This window comes from Cynara cardunculus (assembly GCF_001531365.2).
Source record: "Cynara cardunculus var. scolymus isolate 2C chromosome LG 2, CcrdV1, whole genome shotgun sequence".
Taxonomy (NCBI): Eukaryota; Viridiplantae; Streptophyta; class Magnoliopsida; order Asterales; family Asteraceae; genus Cynara; species Cynara cardunculus.
In genome coordinates, this window is record NC_037529.1 from 38,778,273 (window position 1) to 38,790,104 (window position 11,832).

Consider the following 11,832-nt stretch of genomic DNA (forward strand, 5'->3'; position numbering starts at 1 on the left):
CAAGACTTGTGGTTTTCATTCAAAATAATTTCTCGGATATTCTCATAGCGTGGTATCCAAATTCGTCCTTGAAACCACATAATTCCCTTGTCATTCTTTTCCAGGGTGGAAATCAATTTATCTAGTCGTTCACTCTTGAAATTATTTTCTTTGACAACTTCTTCTTGACACTTTATAATTTCATTGTGGAGCTCTGGCAATAGATTCATTCTTATTGCTATAGCTCTGATCGTACCACTTTTCTCTTTTCTGCTCACATCATCGGCTACCACATTTGCTTTCCCTGGATGGTAAAGAATCTCACAGTCATAATCGTTAACTAATTCAATCAATCGACATTGCCGCATGTTTAATTCTTTCTGATTAAACAGATGTTGGAGACTTTTGTGATCTGTAAAGATCTAACATTTGGTTCCCAACAGATAATGTCTACAAATCTTTAAAGCAAAGACTATGGCTGCAAGTTCCATATCGTGTGTCGGGTACTGTTTTTCATGATCTTTTAGCTGTCTAAATGCATATGAAATCACTTTTCCCCTCTGAATCAGAACACAACCCAAACCTAGCTTCAAAGCATCACTATAAACCACAAAATCTTCAGATCCTTCTGGTAAAGACAATACTGAAGCACTACAAAGTCGATCCTTCAACAATTGGAAAGCTTTTTGCTTATCTTCTTCCCACTGAAACTTAATATTCTTTTGAGTCAGTTTTGTCAATGGTACAACGATATTATAGAAATCCTGAATAAACTTATGATAGTAGTGTGATAACCGGGTCCTGGTTATCACCTGAGGTATTTATTATGTGATTAATTGATTACGTGGATACATGCTTACATGAATTTAATATGTGAGTATGTGTATTTTATATATGGGAATATATGCATAATTTGTGGGTGCATATACATATGATGTAAATATATACATGATATTAAAAATGTATGTGTGTATGTATGCATGAATTTTATATGCAGACATGAAATGATAGTATGCATGAATATGAAATAATATGTGCATGTGTGTGTGCATGAATTTATATACATGCATGGGTGGTTTTTGAATTATGTATGCATGCCATATATGGGTATGTATGTGGGTATAGGCTTGTGTAGCCGACTTTCCTGTTAAGGAAAGTATAAATATAGAAAGTTGGGTATGAGGCAAGGTTTCTTGCTTCGTTTAGAAAATTGGAGAGAAAGAGAGTTGTGTTATCCGAAGAAGCAAATCTGGTATTGCTATTTCTTCTTCTTTAAAACCAAAGTAATTGCATAAGCTGAGTGGTTTCTAAAACTTCTTTCATACGATTTTATTACTGGTTTTGATGTATGAACGCTGTAAATTGAAATTCTGTTTTGATTCTTGAACTTATATTGACCGGATTTGGTTTTAATACCGGACATAGTATTGTCCGGATTGGGGGATATCTGATCATAGTATTGACTGGACAAGGTGATAGTGAGTTTCGAATATGTTAAATCGGTCATAGTGCCGTCCGGGGACGTTCCTAGTTCGGCTAGCATGCCGTCTGGATACGGCCTAGTCCGGCTAGCATGTCGTCCGGATATGGCTTAATCCGGTCATGTGCTGTCCAGATACGCATTCCATCCGGTTAGTGTGCTATCCGGATAGGGTGTCGTTTTAACGCGCCGTCCGGATTGAGTTTTTATGTTTATCAAAGTTTGTTATATTTCAAGTGTTGTCCGGATTTGGAATCCGTCCAAGCTTGTCCAGACATGTGTTGTGTGGATAGCCTGTCCGGATATACCTTTTCCATGCAAAGTGTTAAGTGTTTGGAATTCTTGATATTTTCTCAATTTAACAATTATTAGGGTTCAAATTTGTTATTGTGAAAAGGGGTATTTTATATCTTTTAAAGAGAAAAGATAATATTCCTACCAAGCGTGGTGATGTAAGTCTGTTTTGGTATGGAATTGGATTTTGGAAAATGTTTCTACCAACCGTGGTGATGTAAGTCTATTTTGGTATGAAACTGTATTTTGGGAAAATATTTCTACCAAGCGTGGTGACATAAGTCTRTTTTGGTATGAAATTGGATTTTGGGAAATGTTTCTACCAAGCGTGGTGACGTAAGTCTGTTTTGGTATGAAACTTGTTTTAAGTGGTAGTTCCCCTAGACGTGGTGACATTTGTCTGTTCTAGCTTGGAACTAGGTGATGAGTACTTCCATACGTGGTGACTTATGTCTGTTCTGGCAAGTAACCCTGTTTTAATGGAGGAATAAGGGTGGCATATCAAGGAGACGTGTACCTTGGAATAAGGGAGGTATTGTCATATGTGGATGTTATTATAGCTCTTGTTATTATCGCTAATTAGATATAATGACTCTAAATCATCATTTCTTTGTGACTTGATGAATTAGGGATATTGCTCTCTTTAGAAATAATAATTTAGATGTTATTGAGAAAAGAAAAATGGTTTGTCATGAGAGGCATTTATTGCCTAAAACTTTCTATCAATGTTTTTATACATACAAAAGGGCTCTGGTTGATCTTTTGAGTAAGGACCAGAGGACCTCTGGTTATGTAAAAAGGGTTTTTGATACAATGGGAAGTTTTATAAATCAAAGACATTGTATGTTTCATACAGAAGCTCTCTATTTTAAGTTTTATGCTTTATTCTTTATAAAAAAAATTATCCAAATTATTTATAAACAAGGTTTAAGAGTCATGGAGCTCTGATTCTAGTTTACTTGTCTTTTTAATTATGTTATGTTCTTCTGGACCTAATATTTTATTTGGTCTAGAGGACCTCTGGTTGGTCATTGATTCACTCAATACAGAGGCTCTGGTTGGTATGTTAGAGAGGAGCTCTGGACTGTATAAGCAGAGGGGTTCTGGTCTTTTGAACCAAAGGGGCTCTGGTCTTTTGAGCCAGAGAGTCTCTGTTCTGTTGAGTCAGAGGGGCTTTGGCCCATTAAGAGAAAGAGTTCTAGTTTGAGCTCTAGGTTTTAGAAGGGTGCATTTGCATTATGGAATGATGTTAACTATTGATCTTATTTTGATCATATTGGGAACTGCATTATTTGGCTGAAATGCAATTATTTTCGTGTAAAGTTATTTTAAGAGATTTTGGTGTTTAACACCCTGCATGTGCAAATAAGGGACTTCTTCACTAGACCCTTCCGGTCTAATCCTCATTTTTTGTTTTAAAAATATGCAATGCAGGAACTACGAGGTCCAGGGATATTAAGAGGAAGGGGAAAATGTGATTATTTTCCTTACTTGATATCTGCTTTTTGAAGATCAGCATGAGATTGCTTACTTTTGAAGATACATGTTGTTATACATGTGATAGTACATGATTTTATTTTGGAATTTTTCATATGTAGATTTTGTACATATAAGAATCCATGTACTAGTGGGACCATTGTGGTGTAAACTGTATTTCTTTGTAATAAAATATATGTTATATGCAAATGTAGTGTTTCAGGGTGTCCTATAGTGGTATCAGAGCCTTGTTTAAGGGATTTAGGTATTCAAAGCATGATGCCTAGACTTAAACTGTCATTTGCATGTAAAGGGTCCCGGACATAGATAATATCACTGGGAACAAAATATAATAGGTTAAAGAGGGCAGTATGTAAGGTGAATTCAAATTACAAATGACCAATGTAATTGTGAATTTAAAGGTACATATCTAAACTCGAATATCCTATTATATTTGAGAATGTGAATACGTGATATTTAATACTAAAATATCTGCAGATGGCTAGTCGATCTCGGAGATCTGAGAGGATCACCCGCTCTGAGTCTGAAGAAAGGGAGGAGTCTCCTATCAATCCTCCAACTAACACATCTGGGAGTCGAGGTCGGGGAAGAATCAGGGGCAGAGGCCGAGGGAGGAGTCAGGCTCCGGGAAGAAGTTAGGCTAAGATTGGTCCTGATCAAGGATAATCTATTTTTGGGAATGTAAATCAGGAGCAGGGGCAGCAACCCAAATTTATAACTAGAGATGTTTTGGCGGAGGAGATGGGAAAACTGAGAGAGACTCTGGTATCCATAATGGGATTGCCGTCTAGAGTAGAAACCGAGTGAGTTGGAATTAATCCCTCAGCTCCTTCAGCAGGCAGCAATAACAGGGAAGGGGACATAAAACTATTCTTGACTTGCAAACCTCCGATGTTTTTGGAAGAAAGAGATCTAGTAAAAGTAATGTGTTGGATAAAAGAAATCGAATCAGTATTTAACATTAGTAGGTGTTCTGAGGAAGATAAGGTTAGATTTGCAGTGTCTATGCTGAAATCTAATGCCTTATATTGGTGGAATGTGGAGTCTTCAGCACAACCAAATATTCTGCAAACGATGCCTTGGGAAGAATTTGTGACCAGATTCAAGACACAATTCTGTCCTAAGACTGCGGTAAGGCAAATGGAAGAAAATTTCCTTAAATTGGAGCAAGGAAATAAGTCTGTATGGGACTATACTGAGAAGTTTATCGAGTATTCCTGTTTTGCTTAACACTATGTCTCTTTAGAGTCCTGGAAGGTAGAAAGAAACATTTGGGGTAGAAAACCTTCTATCCGGGAGTTTGTAATAGCTATGGACCCTGCTACGTTCACTTTAGCCGTAAATGTTGTTGAGGTTACAAAAAGAAATAAAAATCGGCAAGGTGAAGAGAAAGTAGTGGAGAAAAGAAAGTGGGAAGGGTCTTCAGCCAGTTTTGGAAGACCCAAATTCATTAAGTCAGATAATCGCCCTTCTCAGCCGCCACCTGTTAGAACTTGTTCGCGGTGTCAGCAGGTGCATCAAAGAAGTTGTCCATCTGAGCCAAAAAGATGCTATCGTTGTGGTAAGGCAGGGCATCTTTCAAGAGATTGCACTACACCTAAAAGGTGCTTTCAGTGCAATTCACTTGATCATATCCGGCCGAATTGTCCACAGTTAAGGGCTCCTTAGTTGACAATGAGAGGAAATGCTCCAACTAACCGTGGAAGGCTTAGTGCACCGAGAGGAGGCCAGAGTGGGCGCAGGTTCGAGCGTTTCAGATGACAAAGAATGAGGCTGAATCTACGCCAGATGTGGTAACAGGTACCTTTCTTGTCAATTCCTTGTCTGCTAAGGTGTTGTTTGATTCGAGTGCGAACTTTTCGTTCATGTCACCCTTATTTTCTAAAACTGCATGTATGACCTCTGTGCCACTTAACAAAATATTAGTAGTTGATACTACTAATAGTCAATAATCTATTGCACACGTGTTTAATAATTGTGTGATTGATATTGACAGGGTGTGGGCTTCCGATCCGACTTTTCCCTATGTCGAAGAAAGAGTTCGATGTTGTGGTGGGAATGGACTGGTTAGCAGAGAATCGGGCCAGTATTATGTGTAATAAGAAGATGATCAGTATTGATCTACCAGGGAAAGGACCGATTATTATTTATGGTGATCGGCAGGATCATCATACTAATTTGTTATCGGTTCTGAAAGCCCGAAAATGTGTTCAGAAGGGATGTCAGTGTTATCTGGCTTACGCAGTTGATTCAAAGAAGGAAAAGAGTAAACAATAGATGATTCTAGTTGTATGTGACTATCCGGAAGTCTTTCTGAAGGATCTGACTGGTCTACCGCCAGATAGATCTATCGAATGCAGAATAGATTGATAACCGGGGCAACACCAGTGGCAAGAGCACCGTACCAGCTTGTGCCGTCAGAGTTGAAAGAGTTAGTTAGTCAATTAAAGGATCTCCTTGACAAGGGCTTCATCAGACCGAGTACCTCATCTTGGGGCTACTCCGGTTCTGTTTGTCAAGAAGAAAGATTGATCAATGCGGATGTACATTGATTATCGTGAATTGAACAAACTGACCATTAAGAATAAGTATCCTCTACCAAGAATCGATGATCTTTTTGATCAACTGGTGGGATCCAGTTATTTTTCCAAGATCGATTTACGGTCAGGATATCATCAGTTAAAGGTCAGAGAGGAGGATGTTGCTAAGACTGCTTTCCGAACTCGGTATGGACATCATGAGTTTTTGGTTATGCCTTTCGGTCTAACCAATGCTCCTGCAGGTTTTATGGATCTAATTAATCGAGTATATAGTGAATATCTCGATAATTTTGTTATTGTGTTTATCGATGATATTCTTATATACTCCAAGTCTAAAGAGGAGCATGCTGAGCATCTTCATTTGGTCCTTGAACTTTTAAAGAAAGAAAAGTTGTACGCTAAATTGTCCAAATGTGAGTTATGGTTAAGAGAAGTCCAATTTCTGGGTCACGTTATATCTAAAGCAGGAGTGAAAGTTGATCCTGCCAAGATCGAAGTAGTAGAGAAATGGGATGCACCGAGAACTCTTTCGGAAGTCCGTAGTTTCCTGGGGTTAGCAGGACACTACCGAAAGTTCATTCAGGATTTCTCAAAGATTGCAATGCCATTGACGAATTTGATCCAAAAAAATATTACATTTCAGTGGGAAGAAGATCAGTAGAAAGCTTTTCAGCTATTGAAAGATCGTTTGTGCAGCGCTCCAGTTCTGTCTTTGCCGGAAGGATTCAAATATTTCATGGTTTACAGCGATGCTTCGAAGCTGGGTATGGGTTGTGTTCTGATGCAGAAAGGGAAAGTAATTGCTTATGCATCTAGACAATTGAAATATCATGAAAAACAGTATCCAACACACGACATGGAGCTCGCAGCCGTAGTTTTTGCTCTGAAGATTTGGAGACACTATTTGTTGGGGACTAAGTGTCAGATCTTTACAAATCATAAAAGTCTCCAACATTTATTCAATCAAAAAGAGATAAACATGCGGCAACGACGATGGATCGAGTTGGTAAATGACTATGATTGTGAAATCCTCTACCATCCAGGGAAAGCTAATGTGGTAGCAGATGCCTTAAGTAGAAAAAAGAAACGTGGTACAATCAGGCTGTGGCTATGAGAATGAGTCTGTTGCCGGATCTTCATGATGAGATTGTAAAGTGTCAGGGAGAATCTGTTAAGGAAGGTAACTTCAAATCTGAACAGGTGGGTAAACTAATTTCTTCCTTGGAAAAGAATGACAAAGATCTCTTGTGTTTTCAAGGTAGGATATGGATACCTTGATATGGAAATACTCGGGAAGTTATTTTGAATGAAAGTCATAAATCCCAGTATTATATTCATCCTGGCACCAATAAAATGTAGAAAGACTTAAAACCTTTTTATTGGTGGCCTAGATTGAAGAAAGACATAGCAAGATATATGGAGCAGTGTTTGACATGTTTGCAAGTTAAAGCTGAACACCAAAGACCATATGGGAATTTGCAGTATTTAGTGATTCCTGTATGGGAATAGGATCATATCAAGATGGATTTCATTATGAAAATGCCTCGAAGTCCAAAGGGATATGATGTCATATGGGTGATTGTGGATCGTTTGTCAAAATCTGCGCACTTTCTTTCGATAAAAGAGAATTATCTGTTAGAAAGGTTAGCAAAGATTTACATTGAAGAGATTGTGACTAGACATGGGGTTCTGTTATACATCATCTCAGACAGGGATAGTCGGTTTATATCCAAGTTATGGGAAAGTTTTCAGAAAGCTTTGGGTTATCAGATTCGATTGAGTACAGCGTATCATCCACAGACTGACGGGCAGAGTGAAAGAACGATTCAAACCCTTGAAGATATACTAAGGGCCTATGTCATACATTTTTGGGGATCGTGAGAAGAACATTTACCGTTAATTGAATTTTCCTACAATAATAGTTATCACTCCAGAATTCAGGCGCCACCATATGAAGTTCTGTATGGTCGTAAGTGTAGAACGCCGTTGTGTTGGAATAAAGTGGGTGAAAGATAGTTAACAGGGTCAGAAATTGTTTAGGTCATTTCTGAAAAGATTGAGCAAATCAGGGGAAATATTAAAACAGCTCAAGACCGTCAGAAGAGTTATGCGGACAGACATCGTAAGCCGATTGAATTCTTTGTGGGAGATCATGTAATGCTAAAAGTGTTGATCCTCTCTCAGTGATTTGATGATAATCCATTTTACCCTATACAAAGTATTTTACCAATATTGTGCACTTCAAACCCGAGTCAAGAGTTATATTCCTTGACTATGACGGTGAAGTAAGATTTCAGAGAATGTCTGAGTTACATATATGCCCTATGGAACACCTCGTATATCTCAGGTTTTGGCTAGATGATGACTTAAGAGAAAGAGTTATGAACCGAAAGATACGAAGGGAGTTTCTACGTCGAAAGGAGCTTGGAGAAAACGTACCAGGTTACATCAAGCTGAGCGACTTAGACTAGTTTATTTCCTTTGTAATATTGTCCATGTACTTTAAACTATATTCTATATATACTTTTAGTGATTATTCTTATATTAATATAAGTGTTTTTATGCATCATTGAAAAGAGTAATAGGGACACAAGTCTATGAGTTCCAGTGTTACTCTTACATTCACTGACAATCTATAAGTTACTGAATATGCTTTCAGTTTCAGTTTCCCTTCTTGTAATTTTTCTTAAACTTAAACTTAAGAAAATTTTCTAAGTAAAGACTGACTCACTAAAAAAGATCCCAAAATAGTTTAAAGGGACATGTACTTTATATGTAACTTTTCCTTACTATTATTTCATTAGACAACTTTCTTTATGTTGTCTTGTTATCATCAAATAGGGGGAGATTGTTGATCCTCTCTCTCAGTGATTTGATGATAATCCCTTTTACCTTTACCTTATATGAAGTATTTTATGTTTATGTCTTTCAGTTCCAACGATCATCACTAAGTCTGTTCAGTGATCGCTGAGAACATGTAATATAAATCCATCAGCGACAATGATACTTCAAGAAGACAAAACTCACACCAAATAACCTTCAGTGAATGTCGAAGACTGAAACTGAAGATTAGAGACTGACGAATACATGATCTGAAGCGGTATTCAGTGATTACAACTTGGTCTACACATGTGTGAAGACTGCCCAAGCCTCAGCAAATGCTGAAGAGACCTTCAGGTTATTCCAGCATTCAACGATCAAAAGAAGCTTGTTGAGCATGATTGTTTTTGTCTTGTCCTTATACACACAAAGAACAAATCCATACTCTTTCTAAAGTATAGTATGGTACGGAGCCAATTAGTTGACTCTACTACCCACCAACTTTATGAAAGGATGTCTACTCATGAGTAGACTTTTGTACTATTCAATGTAGCAAAGGACAAGTCTTTCTCTGAAGGCTTGACACGTGTTCAAACCCTACTATGTTGCATTAAATGTGCATTTAATGCAATGGGTATAAATAGATGCGTTCTATCACCATGCAGAGATACTCTAATACTTATTGATGCGGCAGAATCATAAGTGTTCACACAGTGGGCACAAAGTCCCCACAGTGGCGGTGCAAGTGCATGCCGACACTTTGATCGCTTCAAGTAATAAAGTGGTATAGTACCAAGATCGTTTCCACAGGGACTGGACTTACTGAGAATCAGAGAGTTTCATGAACTTCTTAAGCATGATTTGGTTTGAGAATAAAAGTTGAGTTTTGTTGGTGCAAAGCTTTAGAATACGAAATGAACCTTTTAGAATTAAAAGATGGGTATGGGTGCAAGTTTCCCTTAAGAAAAGTGCATGAACAGTATGGTTAGAAACTCATGGGACTTCTATAAGAATTCCAATCTCTCGAAGGTGAATTCTTATATATTGTGCCCACATAGTGCCCACAAAGCGTCCAGTTTTATCAATTTTAAACTTGCCGAATTAGCTAATAGATAAAAAGATATCTGGTTCTACTAGCCTGAAGATTTATACTCCAATCTCTTTGTAGTATAAACTCGACTAATATCTGAACATTAGCTAAGAACATGTAGAATCCGTATCTCTACGTGATTATCAAAGACTCTCTCAAATCTTTGTGCATCATTTAAGCCTTATTTCAGATCCGCCCATCTCTAGATCAATGATCTAATATCAACATTTCAAAGTGACCAGCTTATCTGCGTTGAGTTTAAGTCCCGACTTAAATGACCAAGCTTAAGAATTAATAAAAATGGCAACACCCAAGTGTGCCTTCAAATTCTTAAGTTTGACTTACACTCACACCCAAAGGGGTGATTAGCTCATAATAAAATTATAAAACATAGAAGAAACTGAAGAAGAGAAATGCATAAGAAATACTTGAAATGAAATTTTACTAAAACTGTTGCCCACAGGGGGCATACAAGGCTTAACAACGAGATTTAAAAGCTAAATACGAAAATTATATTTAAATGCAGAAACTAAACTTGCTCAACTGCTCCAGACTTTAGTTGAGAGTAAATGCTCCAAGGTTGATTGCTTTTAAATGAGATAATGCTTCAATATATAGGAAAAAGTGAGAACCGAACATTCTTTTCGCCCAAAGGAAGAAAGTCTTCTTGACTAGAGGGTAATGACCTCCCATCACTTCTTGTCTACTTTTCTGGCCTTGCCACCTTTTTTGAAACGATGAAAAAGGTAAAGTTACCTAACCCTTAAAATAAGAAAAAAGTAAAGAAGGCCTTTTCATTAAAATAAAGGTAGGGTTAGTTTAAGACATTTTTTTTATTCAACCAGGCACATTCTTCCAAATAATTCAAGATTTTTGGATTTGATTTCAGAATTAATTCACTTAAATACCTAGGAGATCCAGTATTTAAATTTGTCCAAATCCTCTTTGAGGAAAATATGTAGTAGGCAGAATGTGAGCAGAAAGTGGGCATTTTACCAACAGCAATGGTTTTTCAGAAAATAATCAAATTCCTGACCTTTYATCACCTCTTAAAATATTTTGGACCAAAAATACAGGATAGGAGCAAAATGGGTACATGTTGGTCCGTAAGGATCTACAAGAAGAGAAACAGTTTGTAGAAGGGGGGGGATGAATACAAACACAGTATTTTCAAATTTAAAATATATATTGATAGAGAAGATCAATACAGATTTTACAAGATTGTTTGCGAAAAGATAAGGTAATAAAAACCTATCTAAACAATCTTTGGTTACACACAAAGCTTTAGCAAATACAAGAAAAGAAGTTGCTATAAGGAAGATCCTTTACTTAAGCTAGAAAATGCTTGAAGTAAGAATTGGGGTTAGAGAGAGAGATGCGCCATTTCTGCATGGAGAAGAAACACTTCTATTTATACCCAGTGCATTAAATGTTCATTTAATGCAATAAGGTAAGGTTAGGGAGCGTGTCAAGCCTTAAGTGGAAGACTTGTCCTTTGCCACAGTGAATAGTACAAAAGCACTATTCATGAGCAGACATCCTTACCTAAAGTTGGTGGACAAAGAGTCGACTAATCGGCTCCGTATCGTACTAACTTTCGTAGGGGAAAGAGTTTTATCCTTTGTGTGCGTAAGGACAAGACAACAACAATCATGCTAAGCAAACTTCCTTTGATCGCTGAATGCTGGAATGACTTGAAGGTCTCATCATCATTCGTTGAAGTTTGAGCAGTCTTCACACATATGTAGACAGACTTGTAATCACTGAATACCGCTTCAGATTACGTACTCGTCAGTCTCTAATCTTCAGTTTCAGTCTTTGACGGTTGCTGAAGGTTTTTTGGTGTGAGTGTTGTCTTCTTGAAGTATTGTTATCTCTGATAGATTTACAATGCAAGTTCTTCAACGATCACTGAACAGACTCAGTGAAGATCGCTGGAACTGAAAATACAGAAACATAAATACAACGTACAAGTGAAAATGAATTATCATCAAATCACTGAGAGAGAGGATCAACAGTACATAATACACAAAAAAATGGGAGTATTGAACAACAAATAACTCTCACAAATTGAGAGTTATCGCTTACTTTTGAACCGTAACTCACGTTCATAAGTAAAAGAACAGACATCT